Genomic DNA, 22,495 nt, shown 5'->3' on the forward strand with positions numbered 1-22,495 from the left:
TTTAAATTTTTCAATAACTATATATGCTAATGAAGTTATATTAATATATTAAAGTATTGACATGCAGAATATATATTTAATATATTTAGGTGAATTAAGCAAAATAAATTTCATAGAATCTTGTCTACTATAAATTATAGACAGCAAAATTCTAATATGTGACATGGAAATTGTATTTGCAGAGATTTGAATGAGATTTGTTCCCTAGAGGCTCATGTGTTTGATCCCCAGGTAGTGGTACTGTTCAGAGAGTTGGGGTAGTCTTACTGGAGGAACTTAATTTTTTTGAAAGGTTTCAGAATTAATTGTTTTGCTTTACCTATACTTTATTCTCTGGTTCCTGTTATTGTTTTTGTAAGTTATGATTTTCAGCTTCCTTCCCCTCGATGATTCATACTTGTTGCAAGCACAGTTCACTCACCCCATGATGAACTCTTTCTTATAATTAATGTCAAAACAAACTCTTTCTTCCACAAATTGCTTTGGATTGTGGTGTTTTGATTAAAAATAACAACAAAAACACAAAAACAAAAACAAACAAAACAAAAAACCAGAAAAGTCACTAATGCAGAAGTTGATTTGCTCTCCTGGCTTGCAGTCTTGCTTTGAATCATTATTTCTTTTTTTTTTTTTTATATTTTTACTACTTATTTTCCTCAATTACATTTCCAATACTATCCCAAAAGTCCCCCATAGCGCCCCCCACTTCCCTACCCACCCATTCCCATTCTTTTGGCCCTGGCATTCCCCTATATTGGGGCATATAAAGTTTGCAAGTCCAATGGGCCTCTCTTTCCATTGATGGCCGACTAGGCCATCTTTCGATACATATGCAGCTAGAGACAATTTTCTCTTTTGGAATGGGAATGTATATTCTGTGCCATTTTATGAAGTATGCAATTTGTACTTTAACACGGGAGTCACAATTAAGAGATTGCCTTAAGACTGAGGAAAGACTCATAACATTTTTAAAAAGATTGTGACTAAGAAACACTATGGGAACTTTTAAGGTTGGACTAAATATATCTTAGTTTATGGTATTTTTATGAGCTTATGGGAGGCAAGGAGTAAAATGTTTTGATTTGAATGAGAAATGTCAAACGTAGGCTCACAGATTTGAGTTACTGTTTACCAGGTCTTGGCAGAGTATGGAGCAATTTCATATGAAATACCCAACAAAGGGGAGTGATAATCTGTAGAGAGTGTATCCAGGGGTTAGGCAATGAACCTAACCTACCACCTACCAATGGGGTCACCTACCAATCTTAAAAAATATTAACTCAGAATTGCTCCTGTCATTCACAGACCACATGAAGCTCAAGAAGAAGGAAGACCAAAATGTGGATGCTTCAGTCATTCTTAGAAGGGGGAACAAAAGACAAAGTGTGGAGCAGAGACTGAAGGAAAGGCTATCCAGAGATTGCCCCACCTGGGGATCCATCCCATATAAAATCACCAAACCCAGACATTTTTGTGGATGCCAACAATAGCTTGCTGATAGGAGCCTGATATAGTTGTTTTCTTTGAGGTTCTGCCAGAGCCTGACAAATACAGAGGTGAATATTCACAGCCAATTGATTGGACTGAGCACAGGGTCCCTAATAGAAGAGTTAGAGAAAGGACTGAAGTATCTGAAATGTATTGCAACCCCATAGGAAGAACAACAATATCAACCAACCAGAACCCCCAGGGAATCCCAGGAACTAAACCACCAACCAAAGCTTACACATGGAGCAACCCATGGCTCCAGCTGCACGTGAAGCAGAGCATGGCCTTGTCAGGCTTGAATGGGAGGAGAGGACCTTGGCTCCGTGAAGGTTCAATGCCTTCAGTGTAGGGGATTGCCAGGTCAGGGAAGAAAGAGTTGGGGACGGAGCACCCTCATAGAACGAGGAGGAGGGGGATGGTATAGGGTGTATCTTGAGGGGAAACTAGGAAAGGGGATAACATTTGTAATGTAAATAAATAAAATATCCAATAAAGGCAGGAACAAAGAGTGGATCAGAGACTAAAGGAAAGGACACCCAGAAACTGCCTCACCTAGGGATCTATCCCATCTACAGACGCCAAACCTGGACACTATTGTGTCCACTATTGATGCCAAGAAGTACTTGCTGACAGGAACCTGGTATAACTGTCCCTTGAGAAGCTATGCCAGAGCCTGACCAATAAAGATGCAGAAAAACTTAGCCAACTATCAGATTAAAAGTAGGTATCCCAAATGGAGTGGTTAGGGGAAGAACTAAAGTAACTGCAGGGGTTAGCAACCCCACAGGAAGAACAACAAACCAAAGATGTGTATCCTGGAGGAAGTATGCTTTAACAATTTATATCCTTGCCCCACTTTCAGGTTGTTCTTTATGCTTCATTTTTGTTGTTTAGTCATGTAATCATGTAGTTTTCTGCTTCCATTAATTTGAATACCACTGGAAGTTGTTATGCCACCCCAACGTGATGGGTAAAACTTTTTAGAACAATAAGCCAAAATGAATTTCTAAGCCAACTAAATTTCTATTTAGTTGCTTTTTATCATGGTATTTTTATCACACTAAGAGGAGTAACTAACTAATACACTAATTTCAGAAGCAAATATTATCAAATTCTATATATCATTTTTTACATTATAAAAGAAATTAAAGAAGCCATATTACTAGCAGAGGAAAGAAGCTTTAAACAAAAGTCAGAAATGAAGAGAATTTGAGAATGATTCAATATATGCAGAACTAAAATGTGATATAATATATCAATTAAGTTCATGTGATCATATCAGATCATATCAGAAGGTGCAGAAAAAGTATTTAATAAAATTTAAAAATACTTCATTATTTAAAAATGCAGGTCAAATTATCTGTAGAAAGAATATTTCATGATAAGGTCTATCAACACAAAGTGCTTAATTTGCACAACAATGACAAATATTATAGTAACTGATACAAACATGCTTTTTGGCTAAGATGTCTAACACCTGACTTATGGCAACAATGCCAAATTTTAGTACATTTATTGAACAAAGTACTAAAATTTTTAGGCAGAGTAATCATTAAAGGGAAACAAAGGGACATACTGATTAAGAAAGTGAAGTTAAGTTCTCAATCTTCATTGATAGCATCAACATTTTTCCTTTTCATTCATTTTACAGTCTGATTACAGCACCCTTCCCTCCCAGTCCTACTCTCATAACCCTTCTTCCATTACCACACAAAGAAGAGGAGGGCCCCCATGAGTACTATCACCATGTAGAAAATTGTTTCAGATGCACTAAGTTCATCCGTGGAGGCCTTGAAGACCACCCAGTTGTGAGAAATAGATTCAAAGGCAGAGACAGACACAGCCTTTGCTCTAATTGTTAGGGGACCCATGTGAAAGATCTGCTTTGACATCAAGGGAAAACTGAGGCAGTAAGTGTGGACTTGGTGATTGGAGTCAGTGCTATTAGCACAGGAAAGTGTAAACACATCCTTTGATTATTGATTAGGAGAATGAATGTGAACAGCTTTGGTCAAAGTAGCTTCAATGAAATGAGGAGCAATTAAGTCAGAAACTTAACAGATCAAAGTGATGAGAACCACTTTTGGGTAAGTGTATGTTGAGATGGCTGAAATTAGATACAAGGGGAAAGTGGCCCCATTGGAGGGGTGTCAAAGAAGGAAAGAGGTCAGTAAAGATAAAACATAAATTTAGAAAGTGTTACCTCAGGAATACTGGAGGGGAATGTGTACTAGCCTTGGGAAGGTTTGTAATTGGCCAATCATTGAGCTACTTAAGGCATTAAAAAAAAAAAAGCCTCCTTCTGCCCTACACATTCTACCAGGATAGATCATCAGCATGTCTGCCCCTCTGAAGACCTCACAGTCTGGAGGCCTCCCAGGAGAACTACTGCACCCAGTGTTAAGACACCACAGTCTGAAGGCCTCTCAGGAGATCCACTACAGTCAGGGCAATAGATAATCAGAATACTTGCCTGTCTGAAGACTCCACAGTCTGAATTCCTCCTAGGCAATCTGCTGCATTCCTGGTCATCAGTCTCCAAGGTAGAAACCTGAAGCAACCCAGGGACAGAGGAGGCAGGCTCCAGACAGACACACCCAGGCCAGTTAACATGAGAGATAACTAGAAGGTGAGAAGCAAGCTCAAGACCTTATGTAACAGAAGCCATTATACTTTGGCACCATCAGAACCCAGTTCACTCAGCACAGAAAGCCCTGGATACACCCAACAAACCTAAAAAACCATGATTCTGACCTGAAATCATGAAGACATTGGAGTCCCTTAAGGAGGATATAAATAACTTATTAAAAGAAATAGAGGAAAACATAGGTAAACCGGTAGAAGCCCTTAAAGGGGAAACAAATGCCTTAAAGAAATACAGAAAAACACAAACAAACAGGTGAAAGAATTTAACAAAGCTGACCAAGTTGTAAAATGGAAGTAGAAACCATAAAGATATCACAAATGGAGGCAACCCTGGAAATAGAAAACCTGGAAAAGAGGTCAGGAACTACAGATGCAAGCATAGCAAGAAAATACAAGTGATAGAAGAGAGAATCTCAGACATAGAATATACCTTAGAAGGTATTGACAGAATGGTTAAGCAAAACACTATATATATATATATATATATATATATATATATATATATATAAATCTGGGGCTGGAGAGATGGCTCAGTGGTTAAGAGCACTGACTGCACTTCCAGAGGTCTTGAGTTCAATTCTCATTACACATGGTGGCTCATGACCATCTGTAATGTGGATCTGATGCTCTCCTCTGGTGTGTCTGAAGACAGTGACAGTATTCCCACATACATAAAATAAATTTTAAAAAATCTTTTAAAAATGTCTTATAACAAGGACACATGCTCCACTATGATCATAGCAGCCTTACTTCTAATAGCCAGAAGCTAGTAAGAAGCCAGATATCCTTCAACAGAGGAATGGATACAGAAAATGTGATACATTTACACAATGGAGTTCTACTCGGCTATTAAAAACAATGACTTCATGAAATTCGTAGGCAAATGGATGTATCTAGAAAGTATCATCCTGAGTGTGGGTTAACCAGACGCAAAAGAACACACATGCTATGCACTCACTGAGAAGTGGATATTGGCTCAAAAGCTCGGGATACCCAAGATACAATTCACAGACTACATGAAGCTCAAGAAGAAGGAAGACCAATGACTGTGTGCTTCAGTCCTTCTTAGAATGGAGAATAAAATACTCATAGAAGCCAATATGAAGACAAAGTATGGAGCAGAGACAGAAGGAAAGGCCATCCAGAGAGTGCCTCACCTGGTGATCCATTCCATATACAGTCAGCAAATGCAGACACTATCGTGGATGCCAATAAGTGCTTGCTGACAGGAGTCTGATATAGCTGTGTCCTGAGAGTCTCTACCAGAGCCTGGCATATACAGAGGAGGATGTTTGCAGCCAACCATTGGACTGATCATAGGGTCCCCAATGGAGGAGTTAAAGGACTGAAGGGGTTTGCAACCTCATAGGAAGAACAACAATATCAACCAATGAGAACCCCCAGAGCTCCCAGGGTCTAAACCACCAACCAAGGAGTTCATATAGGGGGCCCTATGTCTCTAGTTATTTATGTAGCAGAGGATGGTCTTGTTGGTCATCAATGGGAGAAGAGTCCCTTGGTCCCATGAAGGCTCAATGCCCCAGTGTAGGGGAATGCAAGGGCAGGGTGGGGATGGGTGGGGTGGATGGGTGAGGAACACCCTCATAGAAGCAGAAGGAGGGAGAGTGTGCTATATGGTTTCTGGGGTGGGGAGTTGGGAAAGGGGGTAGCATTTGAAATGTAAATAAATAAAATATCCAATAAAAAAATTCCTAACTCAAAACATCCAGGAAATTCAGGACACTAGGAAAAGACCAAACCAAAGAATAATACAAATAGAAGAGAGCAAAGATTCCCTGATCAAAGGACCAGAAATTTCTTCAAAAAAAAATCAGAAAAAAACTTCCCCACCCTAAAGAAAGAGATGGTCATAAATGTACAAGAAGCCTATAGAATACCAAATAGATTTGACCTGAAAATAAAATCCTCTCATGAGATAATATTCAAAACACTCAATGCACAGAAGAAAGAAAGAATATTAAAAGCAGTAAGGGAAAAAGGCAAAGTAACACATAAAGGCAGACCTATCAGAATTACACCAGACTTCTCAAAAGAGACCCTAAAAGCCAAAAGACCCAAAAACTCTCAATCATCATAGACCGAGAAACCAAAATAGTCCAGAACAAAACCAAACTTAAACAATATCTACCAATAAATCCAGCCCTACAGAGGATTCTAGAAGGAAAACTCCAATACAAAGAGGGTACCAATACCAAAGAATATAAACAAGAAATTAATCATCTCACAAGAAAACCAAAAGGAGACAATTGCGTACACATAATACCACCTACAGCAAACACAACAGGAACTAACAATCACTTTCCTTTAATATCTCTCAGTATCAAGTGACTCAATTTCCCCAATAAAAAGACACAAGGTAACAGAGTGAATACTCAAGCAGGATCCAGGATTTTGCTGCATACATGAAACACACTTCAATGACAAAGGCAGGCACTATCATAGGCTAAAAGGCTGGAAAAACTCTTCCAAGCAAATGGTCCCAAGAAACAACTGGGAGTTTCCAGTCTAACAAAATATACTTTCGACCAAAAGTTATCAAGCAAGATGGGGAAGGACATATCCTATCCATGAAGAAAATGTCCACCAAGAGAAAGTATCAATTCTGAACATGTCTGCCCAAAATGCGAAGGCACTCACTCACACACACACACACACACACACACACACACACACACACACACAAACAACTACTAAATCTAAAAACACACATTGAACCCCACATAATGGGAGACTTCAACAGTCCACTCTCACCGATAGACAGGTCATTGAAATAGAGAACTAGAGACACTGAAACTGGTATGATGCAAATGGATTTAAGACAAACACACAACACAATATATATAAACAACAATATATATAAACATTTCACCCTAAAACTAAAGAATATACATTTTTTTTCTCAGCATCTCATGGTACCTTCTCCAAAACTGACTATATAATCAGTCACAAAACAAGCCTCAACCTATAAAAGAATATTGAAATAATCCCATGCATCCTCTCAGATCACCAAGGACTAAGTAACAAGAAAAACAACAGAAAACCCACATACCCATGGAAACTGAACAACTCTCTACTCAATGATAACTTGGTCACGGAACAAATAAAGACGTTAAAGATTTCCTGAGATTCAACAAAAATTACGACACAGCATACACAAACTTATGGGACACAATGAAAGCAGTGCTAAGAGGAAACTTCAAAGCACTAAGCGCCCTCATAAAAAAATTGGAGAGGTCCTACACCAGCAACTTAACAGCACACCTGAAAGCCCTAGAACAAGAAGAAGTAAACACAGACAGGAGGCATAGAAGGCAGGAAATAGTCAAAAAGAAACAATGAGAACTTTACAAAGAATCAACAAACCAAAAGGTGGTTCTTTAAGAAAATCAACAGGATAGTTAAACCCCTAGCCAAACTAACTAAATGGCACAGAAATAGTAGATAAATGAACAAAATCAGAAATGAAACAGGAGACATAAAAACAGAAAAAGGAAATTCAAGCTGTACTGCAAAGCAACAATGATAAAAACAAACAAACAAACAAACAAACAAAAAACCTGTGTGGTATTGTTACAGGGACAGAAAGGTTGATCAATGGAATAGATTTGAAGACTCAGAAATAAAACTTATGGACAATTATTCTTTGACAAAGAAGCCAAAAGAATCTTGAATAAATGGTGCTGGTCTGACTGTCAATATGTAGAACAATGAAAATAAATCCATATTTGTCACTTTGCACAAAACTCAAGTCCAAGTGGATTTATCAACATACTCAACATAAAACCAGATAGACTGAATCTAATAGAAGAGAAATTGCGGAAGAGCCTTGAACTCATTGGCATGGGGGAAATTCTTCCTAAACAGAACTCCCATATCTCTAAGTTCAAGAACTGATAAATGAAACCTCCAGAAATCAAAAAGCTTCTGTAAGGCAAAGGACAGAGTCAATAGATAACTAAACAGCAACATACAGATTGAGAAAAATCTTCACTAACCCCACATCTGATAGAGAGCTAATATTCAAAACTTGTAAAGAACACAAGAATCTAACCTACCCAAAACCTAACAATCCATTCAAAAAAAGGGTATAGAACTAAACAGAGATTTCACAATGGAATCTCAAATAGCTGAGAAGCACTTAAAAGAAATGTTCAAATTTGTTAGTCATCAGAGAAATGCAAACAGCTGACTGAGACAGACACAGATACTTACACTCAACAAATGGACTGAAGTAGGGAAGCCCTCTTCTTGAATTAGAAAAAGACTGGAAGAAGACTGGAAGAGAATGACTCCATAGGAAGACCAGCAGTTTCAAATAATTGGGATTCCTGAGATCTCTCAGACACTCAGCCATTAACCAGGCAGCATTCAGGAGCTAGTCTGAGGCCCCTCAATACATATAGAGCAGAGGACTGCCTGATCTGGCTTAGTGAGAGAAGATGAGCATAACCCTAAAGAGAGTTGTGGCTCTAGCTAGTGAACAGGCCTGATAGGGTATGGAGGATGGGGGGACATCCTCTTGGAGACAGTGAGTGGTGAGGAGGAATGAGAAACTGTGGGAGGGAAGATCAATGGGGGTGGGGTAAACTGGACTGTAAAAAAAAGGAATTAAATATATATAAAAATAAGCCAGAATTTTTGTCTTTCATTTGTGAATCCAGAGTTCTTGGATGGGTACAGAAGAGGCATGCACACCCACAGGGAGCATAGTGCAGTCTTTAACAATTTACAGCTAAATTATTTTTAAATATGACCTATTCCACTCTAAGGTTCTCATAACAATTCAATAATTTATAGAAAAAATATAAGGACAGAGTTTGAGAAATAATGCAATTAAATGTTATCTTTTAGGCATGATATGGCTCATGTTCTCATTAACTCACAGGAATTGTATTTACCTGCATAATACCTGCACAAGAAGGGGTCTCTCACAGTCCATCATAGAAGGAGAGGGACTCATAGTAGCCCACTTCTGTGTGAGGATGTATCAACATTAATACTTCCTATAGGACAAATAATCACCTTCATCAGAGTTGAGGAATGGAGAATGAATATCATTAAAGAATTAGTATACATTTATGGAGATACTGGATAATCAATGAAAATATTATTTAAATGAAATATAAATGATATTTGCAATCCCAGAACTCTAGAAATGTACACAAGAAAATCAGGAGTTCATTGTCATAATGTCTATGTAGTGATGGGATGCACAATCTCCTTTCCCAAACAAAAATTCTAATAGGCAAATGACAAGCAGATATCATCCATTAGATGATAGCACAGGGTTCCCAATGAAGGAGCTAGAGAAAGTACCCAAGGAGCTAAAGGGGTTTGCAGCTCCTTAGGAGGATCAACAATATGAAGTAACAAGTACCCCCAGAGCTCCTAGGGACTAAACCACCAACCAAAGAGTACACATGGTAGAACTTGTGGATCCAGCTGCATATGTAGCAGAGGATGTTCCAGTCAGTCATTAATGGGAGAAGAGGCCCTTGGTCCTGTGAAGGTTTTCTAACCCCTGCATAGGGGAATGCCAGGACCAGGAAGACGGGTGGGTTAAGCAGCTGGGGGAAGGGGAAGGGGATAGAATGGTTTTGGAAAGGAAACCAGGAAAGTGGATTACATTTGAAATGTAAATAAAGAAAATATCTAATAAAAAAGAAAAGGAAAGAAAATTAGCAAGAAATTCTAGTGTACTATTACTGCCTAGTAAGTTGAGTAGAGAAACCAGTACAATCACCCATGGAAGGACTTACAGAGACAAAGTTTGGAGCTGAGAGAAAAGGATGGACCATCTAGAGACTGCCATATCCAGGGTTCCATCCCATAATTAGCCTCCAAAGGATGACACCATTGCATACACTAGCAAGCGTTTGCTGAAAGGACCCTGATATAGCTGTCTCTTGTGAGACTAGGCCGGGGCCTAGCAAACACAGAAGTGGATGCTCACAATCAGCTATTGGATGGATCACAGGGCTCCCAATGGAGGAGCAAGAGAAAGTATCCAAGGAGCTAAAGAGATCTGCAACCCTGTAGGTGCAACAACATTATGAACTAACCAGTACCCCAGAGCTCTTGACTCTAGCTGCATATGTATCAAAAGATGGCCTAGTCGGCCATCACTGGAAAGAGAAGCCCATTGCACATGCAAACTTTATATGTCCCAGTACAAGGGAATGCCAGGGCCAAAAAATGGGAATGGGTGGGTAGGAAAGTGGGGGGGGGGGGAAGGGTATGGGGGACTTTTGGGATAGCATTGGAAATGTAATTGAGGAAAATACGTAATAAAAAAAAAAGAAATTCTAAAAGAAAATATATGAAAGCATCAAGTATAAAAATTAATTGTAAATATTGAATTTCTATTACTCAATATAGATGATAAATTCAATATTATCTTTAAAGTATTCAATACATATATAAAGAGTTATGTAAAAATGTATACAATGATTTAAACATTACACAATTTATATATGCACTTAAAATTGCATGGTATGCTATTAAATTTACTGTCTAATATTGTATATATATGCATATATATAATTTGAAAATAAATATATGTGAATTATAACATATTTCACTTTAATATGTTTGCAACATTTATTTTGGCCAAAAGCTAGAAATTTAACTTATTAATGTTTTATGACATTGTAAATCAATTTGTTTAAAGTATGTCAAATAAGACTAAATTAAAAAAAAAATCATAGCACAAATAAAAGTAATATATAAGGAAACTGAGTTCAAAAATCAGCCAATTTTTACCTAGGTTAGTAAGTTCATGTTATTATTATCATTATTATTATTAATGGTATTATGGAAATTTTCTTCATTTAGATTATAGGTATCTCTGGATCATTTTATTGCCGTTTTGTAATTTTTAAGCTTTATTTTTGAGTTAATGAGCAATTTTGCCAAGCTATCTTTGCACAAAAACTGGAATCTGAAATACTGGACTGTTATTTATTTTCAATGAAATAATCATGCAAATGTTGCTACGTCTTTCTAGTATAGTGAACAAGTATCTACTGATTAATAATTTAATGACATCTATTCTTATATTTAGATTTCAGAGGAAAATTTTAAAGTATATGAGGAAATATGTAATTATTTTACTGTAGAGAATAAGAGGTAAGTAAGAGTTCCCATCCTCCTATAGTATCCTAAGTTTCTGATTTCAGCATCTTTTATGGAATTCTTTTCTTGCTTGCATGCTAGAGAAGGCAAGAGAGACTTAATTATTAGCAGCATTTTTCTTCATTACAAAAACAAACTAAAAGAGGAAATGAAAACATTTAGCAGACCTATTACATAAAGAAAAATTCAACATGATGTACCATTGATTCACTTTGTCTTATCACTTTAATGACATGCATAAGTAATATTTAAAGCATGGTAATTATAATTATACTTCACAGATATTTCAGAGAAATTTAGAAAGATTCTGATTTGAGATTGTATTGCCACACTGAAATTATCTTTGAACTCTTTAACTTTCTTTCAATAACAAGTATTTAGTTTGTTTTTGATGTCTAAGTTCTTGTGAAATACACATTTTTAACTAAACAACAAAAATCCAATTGTATTTGTTCATCACAGTAATTCTTATTGAGGAATATTCATTTGAACATACTACAAGTTGTAAACATGTAAATTCTCCTTCAGTATGGTTGATATTTCAAAAATCTAAAGTTTTGCATTTGTAACAAATTCTATATAATGTGATTATTAATAACCCTGACTATACTTGTAGTGTCATGGAACTATAGTATCATATATTTTTCACGTTATGTGAAAGCAAGCACTAGTCCTGGCATAAACAACTGAACATAAAGTGAGACAATTATTTACATTCCCACTGGACTTCCCACATAAATGAGCTTAATTCTGAGTGGAATATTTTACTTTGTGTATTTTTTTTTAGAACGAAAAAATGCACTTTCCAAACATATCCCCATTAAATAATCATTCAGTATTTCCAAAGAATGACAAATTATGGAGAAGTTATAGTTTGCAAAAGGCCTGGTTTAAATATTTTATTAAGGTAACCATTGAAGTAGATTTAGTCAAATCTGTTGAGGTCCAGACTGGTCTTAAATTCTTTTTGAATTAGAGGTAGATAGCAACATCCACACTTCCAACTTTTATTTGTAAATTGGAGATAAAAGAGTTCTATTCTAGAAACAGAAGGTACTCTACCTAACTCATTCTATGAAACCACAATTACTCTGATACCTAAACCACAAAAAGACCCAACAAAGATAGAAAACTTCAGACCAATATCCCTTATGAATATTGATGCAAAAATCCTCAATAAAGTTCTTGCTAACCGAATCCAAGAACACATCAAAACAATCATCCATCCTGACGAAGTAGGTTTCATCCCAGGAATGCAGGGATGGTTCAATATACGGAAATCCATCAACGTAATCCAGTATATAAACAAACTCACAGACAAAAACCACATGAACATCTCCTTAGATGCGGAAAAAGCATTTGACAAGATCCAACACCCATTCATGATAAAAGTCTTAGAAAGATCAGGAATTCAAGGTCCATAACTAAACATGATAAAAACAATCTACAGCAAACCAGTAGCCAAGCCAACATCAAAGTAAATGGTGAGAAGCTTGAAGCAATCCCTCTAAAATCAGGGACTAGACAAGGCTGTCTACTTTCTCCATACCTATTCAACATTGTACTTGAAGTCCTAGCCAGAGCAATTCGACAACAAAAGGAGATCAAAGGGATACAAATTGGAAAAGATGAAGTCAAAATATCACTTTTTGCAGATGATATGATAGTATATATAAGTGACCCTAAAAATTCCACCAGAGAACTCCTAAACCTGATAAATAGCTTTGGTGAAGTAGCTGGATATAAAAATAACTCAAACAAATCAATGGTCTTTCTCTACACAAAGAATAAACAGGCTGAGAATGAAATTAGGGAAACAACACCCTTCTCAATAGTCACAAGTAATATAAAATATCTTGGCGTGACTCTAACTAAGGAAGTGAAAGATCTGTATAATAAAAACTTCAAGTCTCTGAAGAAAGAAATTATAGAAGATCTCAGAAGATGGAAAGATCTCCCATGCTCATGGATTGGCAGGATCAACATTGTAAAAATGGCTATCTTGCCAAAAGCAATCTACAGATTCAATGCAATCCCCATCAAAATTCCAACTCAATTCTTCAACGAATTAGAAAGTGCAATCTGCAAATTCTTCTGGAATAACAAAAAACCTAGGATAGCAAAAACTCTTCTCAAGGATAAAAGAACCTCTGGTGGAATCTCCATGCCTGACCTAAAGCTTTACTACAGAGCAATTGTGATAAAAACTGCGTGGTACTGGTATAGTGACAGACAAGTAAACCAATGGAATAGAATTGAAGACCCAGAAATGAACCCACACACCTACGGTCACTTGATCTTCGACAAGGGAGCTAAAACCATCCAGTGGAATAAAGACAGTATTTTCAACAAATGGTGCTGGCACAACTGGTTTTTATCATGTAGAAGAATGCGAATCAATCCATGCCTATCTCCTTGTACTAAGGTCAAGTCTAAGTGGATCAAGGAACTTCACATAAAAACAGAGACACTGAAACTTATAGAGGATAAAGTGGGGAAAAGCCTTGAAGATATGGGCACAGGGGAAAAATTCTTGAATAGAGCAGCAATGGCTTGTGCTGTAAGATGGAGAATTGACAAATGGGACCTCATGAAACTGCAAAGCTTCTGCAAGGCAAAAGACACCATCAATAAGACAAAAAAACCACCAACAGATTGGGAAAGGATCTTTATCTATCCTAAATCAGATAAGGGACTAATATCCAATATATACAAAGAACTCAAGAAAATCAAATAACCCCGTTAAAAAATGGGGCTCAGAACTGAACAAAGAATTCTCACCTGAGGAATACCGAATGGCAGAGAAGCACCTGAAAAAATGTTCAATATCCTTAATCATCAGGGAAATGTAAATCAAAACAACCCTGAGATTCCACCTCACACCAGTCAGAATGGCTAAGATAAAAAATTCAGGTGACAGCAGATGCTGGCGAGGATGTGGAGAAAGAGGAACACTCCTCCATTGTTGGTGGGATTGCAAGCTTGTACAACCACTCTGGAAATCGGTCTGGCGGTTCCTCAGAAAATTGGACATAGTACTACCGGAGGATCCAGCAATACCTCTCCTGGGCATATATCCAGAAAATGTCCCAACCAGTAAGAAGGACACATGCTCCACTATGTTCATAGCAGTCTTATTTATAATAGCCAGAAGCTTGAAAGAACCCAGATGCCCCTCAACAGAGGAATGGATACAGAAATTATGGTACATTTACACAATGGAGTACTACTCAGCTATTAAAAAGAATGAATTTATGAAATTCCTAACCAAATGGATGGACCTGGAGGGCATCATCTTGAGTGAGGTAACACAATCACAAAGGAACTCACACAATATGTATTCACTGATAAGTGGATATTAGCCCAAAACTTTGGATACCCAAGATATAAGATACAATTTGCTAAATGCATGAAACTCAAGAAGAATGAAGACCAAAGTGTGGACACTATGCCCCTTCTTAGAATTGGGAACAAAACACCCATGGAAGGAGTTACATAGACAAAGTTTGAAGCTGTGATGAAAGGATGGACCATCTAGAGACTGCCATATCCAGGGATCCATCCCATAATCAGCTTCCAAACGCTGACACCATTGCATACACTAGCAAGATTTTGCTGAAAGGACCCAGATATAGCTGTCTCTTGTGAGACTATGCCGGGGCCTAGCAAACACAGAAGTGGATGCTCACAGTCAGCTATCGGATGGATCACAGGGCTCCTAATGGAGACGCTAGAGAAAGTACCCAAGGAGTTAAAGGGATCTGCAACCCTATAGGGGGAACAACATGATGAACTAACCAGTACCCCAGAGCTGTTGTCTCTAGCTGCATATGTATTGAAAGATTGCTTAGTCGGCCATCACTGGAAAGAGAGGCCCATTGGACTTGCAAACTTTATATGTCCCAATACAGGGGAATGCCATGGCCAAAAGAATGGGAATGGTTGGGTAGGGAAGTGGGGGGGGGTATGGGGGTCTTTTGAGATAGCATTGGAAATGTAATTGAGGAAAATACGTAATGAAAAAATATTAAAAATTAAAAAAAAAGATTTCTATTCTAGGCATTCAATGGAAATGTCTACAGTCAAAGTACAAGGCAAGTACTTTAATGCATTAACACATTTATTCTCATTCCTCTGTATGATAGATATGCCTATTTCCTCCATTTTATATTAGAAATTTAGATATAAAAATGAAATAAAATCATAAAAGTAAAAATGTATAGTTAAAAATTAATTAAAATCTAATTTAACTTTGATCTAGTCTTAATTCCTGTGGTATATTTCCTTTGCAGAGATAGCATTATATTAGTAAGACTAAGAAACAGAGGTATAGAAGTTGAACACAAACGATATTCTATAAGTTAACTAACACTATTTTTAACTCAACTGAAAATGGTGGCTACATTATGAGAGGAAATGCGTGACTTGAGCAGTTTTATCTGTACTAGAAGCAGGAGCACATAGAATACAAAGGTTTTGCTTTTAGAGACATAAATCACAATCATATAGAATCTCCAAATGTATAGGTGATGCAATAATTGATCTGCATAATATTTAGTTCCTGCTGGTAATCATTATTTATTTAAGTTACTTAATGTAACCTGTTCAGAGAAGAAAATAGAAGTGATAGAAAGTACATGTTTTCCTCCAGAAATAAAATTCTACATACAATTTTCAGCTGAGGAGTGCATAAACGACAGATACTATACATAAAATATTAAATATTTGAGAACATAAAGCAGTATTTATTATATTCCTATCTTCTACCAAATAGTCCTTTATTCATTAATCATGAACAAGCAAAAGAGATCATTAAAACTTAGCATAATATAAAATGCTACCAATAAAGAAGCCCATATGATATATTTAATAAATTACTGAATTTTAAAATTCAGAAGGAAAGGTATGTTACTAAAATCTTTTGCCTGAAGTGACTACTGAAATGGCACTTTACATCAATAATTCAATTTTGTACAATGTCTTCAAATTTTCGTAAATGGGTCTGCAGTAAACCTATATTACTTTTCATAGCCTTCATATAAATTTATATACCCAAAAGTATTAAAATATGTAAATTAATAAAGTAATCAGAATAAAACAAAATAACATACTTCTCAATCATACATTTGACAAATTAAGTTCATTCGTTGATTGTTTACCATCATGTCATTGTTCACTATGGTCTCATTAAAAACCTATCTGTCAGTACTCTAATTTCATGTAATATATCAAATCTGTTTTCACATATATCTCCAAAATATAAATGATCTTTATGATTTACTTTTTGTTTCATGTATATGGGTATTTTGTCAGCATGTGTTTCTGTGTACCATATATATACTTGGTACAAATAGAGAGACTTGGCATTTGAACCTCTTCCTGGATGGTGAGAAATTAATCTGCATCCTCTGCAAAAGCAGCAATTCCTATAACCCACTGAGACAACTCTATCCCTGATATTTATGATTTTTATTAACTACAGTCTTACTAAGTAGCTACAAAATATTGCCTGAACTGAGTTTAAACTTATAATCTACCTATTTCCTCTAGCTCAGGGCTCGGATCACAGGCAAGTGTCAAATCATCAATTTGTAAATAATATTTCATTTCATTCAGTTCGCTACTCCCTTCCAATTCTCTTTTTAATTCATCAGGAGCCTCATTTTAATGTTACCATTCTCTTTTGACAAGTTTGAATCACTGATACATTTCTTCAATTATTTTCATGTTAGTATTCTCTACTTTCATATGTCTTTGAAATTTGTACTAATGGTGAACTGCAAATTATAAAATCTGTAACCAAGCATACTAATAAATCTTTCACTTCTATTCTACAAAATGGAAATTATATTCCTGTAAACATGACTTTTAATATTTCAAAAACCTTGAGATTCCAAGCAGAGCTTACCTCCCACGAAAACTAGGTAGTTTATCCAAGTATCCTTTTAAGATCTCTACCCCTAACCCCTTTTTTTATTTCCTACAGTGAGTATTTAGAAGGTCTTTCATACTTTACTCATCTGAGAAAAAGGAAAACAAAAAACAAAAATAAAACAAAAGATGTGTTCAGACCAAAAAAAAAAAAAAAAAAACTGATCTGTTTTCATGCTTTCAAGGTTTGCATTAATATCCGTCTATATTTAGCACTATTTCTGTTGTTTACATATCTTTCTTTTCAATATAAAAAATTATTACAGTTCTTTTTTTGGTTGAAATCTTCCTCCCACTATAATTTTTCCTCTTTAACTAGACAGCCACCCTACATTCTCAATTTTCTATCCAGTTTATACTATTCTGTAAACATTTTAATGTCTTTAATGTTAAAAATGCAAAACCATTGCTCTCTCCATATCTCCAGTTATGATTTGAATGAGAATGATCACACTCCCATAGGTTCATAGACTTGATGGCTGCTCCCCAACTTGGTGGAGTTATTTGAGAAAGATTTACAGAAGATGTGTCACCTGGAGGGGCTTTGAGGGTTCAAAAGTCTTGTAAAATTCCCAGTGTCTCTCTTGCTTTCTTTGCCTTGTGTTTGTGGGTCAGACATAAAATCTCTGCTATGTGTAACTAACTCTTAATTCCATCAGGAGGGAGGCAAAAACAGGTAGATCTGAGTTCAATGCCAGCCCAGTCTACAGAGTGAGTTCCATAATAGACCTGTTTACATAGAGAAACCTTGTCTTGATAGACAAAACAGAATATCTCACTATTCTTCTAGTGCTGTGCCTACCTATATGCCGCCATGCTACCATACAGGATGGTCATGAACTCTAACCTGCAGAATCTGTAAGCAAGTATCCAAAACCTCTTTTTTCTGTAACTTGCTTTGGCCATGTTGTCTCATTTCAGCATTTGAAAAGTCATTAGGACATCTTCTTTCAAGTCTTTGACTTTCTCTGCACTTTTCCTTACCCATTAATCACTGACAAACTGTTTCTTTCCTTACTCTTTCCATCTCATTCTTTTCCATTTCCTTTGTATAAGCATTTATTCTGACCCCCTCTTCCCATTACTACATCAAAAATGCATTAATTGTTTTAATCAGAATGCCATACATATCACCATAAAATTTGGTAATTCTATGAAAAAAATATAAGGAAACAGCTTCAGAAACTTAGTGCTAGTAAGAGCAAGCCATTTTTTATCACATATCAACTCTACTGGGAAAGAAAAACAGACAGAAATTTGGAACCTAGATATGTTGAATATCTAAACTTCACTATTTTCTTTTCCTCATGTCTCTTAAAAGAGATGCTTGCTCTATAGGTGAACCTATGTAGAAACCTGCTGGTTAAGTTGATATATATATATTGGTACCTAATACATCTGACAACTTTCACTGTGTTGTTTGGTACTTGCAACATTTGACACTGTTGTTCTCTCTGATCACATTAAATTGGTAGTACTTTCTGTTTCATAGATGAGAAATGTGGTTGAATATCTTATATGCTTACAGTTAGTTACAAGGCTAGTGATTGGCAGATGAAAGATGTAATGCACAGCTTTATGAACTCAAAATTTATGTATCTGCCAATATGCACATTGCCTTAGGGCCTGAACTTAAAGCAAAAATTCTTTGGTTTAATTCATATTTTAGAAGCTTACTAGGGGTTATGAGGATTTAAAAATCTCTATGTTGAACACTTGCAATACTCCCTGACATTTAGTTAGCACTCCCAAAATGTTAGCTACTATTATTAGACACTAGGCTTTAAGACATTCTGAGAGTTGAAAGAGTTAATTGCTTTCTAAAGCCTATACATTGATTGCTCCTCTCCCCTGACCCTTAATTGCTTTTCTTTAACAAACTGGAACATGAAATGGTACTGATCCTCATTCTGCATACAAGGCAGATTTTGCTTGAAAAAGAACTGCTGCACATTCTCATTAGAAATTCAAGACCACATTCGCCTGCAGCCTCACAGTGAGAACTCATCTCTTTTGAGCAATCACTTTGCAAGACAAGTTGAAAGGCACAAGTCCAGATATAGATTCTCATTCTGTAGCAGTGTGGGAAGTGTCTGCTGTAGATTTTGTTTGTCATTGGAAGAATGAAACTGCTTTTAGGCATGTTTGGAAAATGAACACCACGTCAATACCAAATCAATATGTGAGGACATTATTGAATTTATAACACACACACACACACACACACACACAGAGAGAGAGAGAGAGAGAGAGAGAGAGAGAGATTGCTTTATTCTTTTAACCACGCTCTGTTCCCACAACATGAGCGAATCATCCAGCATCATAACTGCCTACACAATAAAGAAACAGCAGTATCCTGTATCCTGTGTCTCTTTTGTCACTTCCAGCAGCCCTGGACCCTAGTGTCCATTTTTAACTGCCTCCTACTGAGGAAGAAGCAACTAAACAATACAGACATTTGTTTTTCTGTTTTTACATTAACATAGATGTATGCTCCTTTTCAGGATCTAGAGCCTTGTGAAAAACAATACAATTTGGTTTATACTGATGAAGACAAAGACTAACTTTTGCACTCTTTTGTTTTTTCATTTTGTGACCAGTGAATTAAAACATTTACTACATTCTTGAAAATTCTTCCCTGACTATTTTGTCACAAAAATATCTCTCACAGAATGTCATATTAAAACAATATTCTATAATCTATCTACTTATCAATCAATCTATCTATCAGTCTATCTCTCTTATCTCCCTTTTACTGTTTGTATTTCTCCCTCCATCACTTCTCATCTCTCTATTCATCTTCTTAAATATTTTAGTAAAAGAAAACCATACTCAATTTGATATGAGTTTCATATCATAAACATAAACACATTTGATAAGATCTACTCTCTGCCTTGAAGAAATTCCCATTTAAAGAAAGTGACTTGGCATATATTTATTAGGTATCACTATCAGTAAAAATATAACATGCAATTACTCATTTTTATGTAATACAGAGATAGTTAGCAACAGAATATTCTACTTTTAATTCACAAGAAAAATATTAACTAACTGCAATAGCAATGTAAAGTAAGTCTTCCCAGAGTGGATCAGTATCATATTGAAATAAGCCCTTTACAATTGTTTGCTCTTACTAGGATTTTAAACTTGTCATTTTAAGGACAATTTCAACTTATCTCAAAGAAAACAAAAAAAGAAGAGATCAGCTAATATAATGTCTGTCAGAAATGTTTGACTCCATTTAATGTTCAATCATTAGAAATCTTGCATCTCTTCTTATATACTAGGAATATATTCTTTTTGTATATCAAGATGATACTAATAGCCATACTTAGAGTGATCCATGGTTGAGTTGGGGAGTTAGATTAAAGCACATGGACATACCTTATGACTTTCTTGCCAAATACACCTTGAAATAGATCAAATATAGCCACTTAAAGCTTTTTGTGTGTGAGTGAGATAGCAAAATGACTCAATAGTTAACAGCACACTGGCTGCTCTACCAGAAGACTGGCATTCAATTATTGACACCCAACGTGGAAGAACAACACTGATATGCATAAAAATAATAAGCAAAAAATTGTATTAGCTATTTTTCCTGACATTGTGACAAGTTATTTCACAGAATTAACTTAAGGAAGGAAAGTTTTACTTTGGCTCAAAGTTCTTCAAAGATTTCAGTCTATTGTAATAAGAAAAGCACAGAGATGTGGTTATATTTTGTGTCGTCAATGCTTGCATTGACCAGTTTGTCCACACATTATAAATTTGTACATAGAGAACAATACAGAAATAAGAAAGGAATAATGCATTCCTAAGCATCTTTCCTCAGTTATCAATTTCCTCTTACAAGATCCCACATCTTAAATGTCCCAGATTGTTTCAAAAGCAATGCCACAAAGTAGGAAGCAGCTGTTCAAATTATGAACTTATGAAGGTCATTTAAAGCTCAAATCACAACAAAACAAGCTGCTGTTGTGACTATAAGGCAAAGCAAAGGTTCCCACTCTCCTACTAGAAATGCTACATTTAAAATGAAGACAGTTTAGAATGCTAATTGTCAACAATAGTTTTATATTAAATGTGTAAGTAGTCACTTGTCCTAATACATATAATTTTATGATTTCTGAATTCTCATCAGCAGTTGTTTAAGAAGGAAAACATCTTGGAAACTGGGTTGCAAAGCTACTGCTCTAACTAATCCCTAGTATGATTGATTCAGCAAAGACACAAATGAGTAGATTTTATATAAGTTCTTCCTGCTATATTAGTTCTTCATGGAAGAAAGTATATATTTGATGGTCATGAATTATGAATAGTTGAAACAAAGATATATGAGATTCAGATTTTCTACTTCTTAATAGTATTGATGTTGATATTATTGTGTCATACCGACTGTAGAGAGCCTGGTAAGCCATGAATTAATGTTTAAAGAATGGTTGAAGTCCTGAGTCAATGTGTATTATTGACATGGATACATGCCTCATAATCATGGGAATTTGGCAAAGCCTTCCCGTGGATAAGGTACACTCAGAGAGATGATAATCCCACTCTCTGGTAGGAGTGTGAATATTGGAAATGTTTGAAAAAGCATGAACCCCAGCTTCTTCCCACCCCAGAAATTTACAACCTGGACTGCCTATCTAGGTAGATATCCTACTAAAACTAGCTAATATTTCCCTCCTGTGCTGTATATAGTAAACATACCAAGCTTCATGCTGTGTGGTATTGGATGCAGCTCCATCAGAGTATTATATTTCACTTGACCCAGATTTCCCACCTATATGTCTGTTCTTTCTTCATTCTTAAGACTTTTTTCAACTTGATGCTCAAAGCTGTAAAGTACACTACAGTCAACATTCAGAATAGGTTGCCATATGTAGCATTGAATGTCATAATTTTAAACTGCTTTGACTTGAAATTATATCAGTAATATAATATGTTTTATAGTGAGCTCATTATGTATTCTTACTTGTAACACATATATTTCCATTATATATATATGAGTATGCTTGTACAGACTTGTCCATACACACACATGATTCAAAACATTCAAAAAGCAAAATATTCTTTTGAAATCTGTCATTTATTTTTGTATTTTCTATTCTGAATCACTGTTTTTAAATGTTTTCAAAATCATAATATAAAAATGTAGTGATTTGATGCCATGTCCAATAAATATGTTCTCTTGTTCTTTATTACTAAGCTATAGAGACTGCAGCAGCCTTTGCCAAACATCCTGACTTGCCAGAAGCCTCCAGGCCTGGAGAAGGTA

Source organism: Mus caroli, unplaced genomic scaffold (assembly GCF_978045245.1).
Source record: "Mus caroli unplaced genomic scaffold, Mus_caroli_1 scaffold_5, whole genome shotgun sequence".
Lineage (NCBI taxonomy): Eukaryota > Metazoa > Chordata > Mammalia > Rodentia > Muridae > Mus > Mus caroli.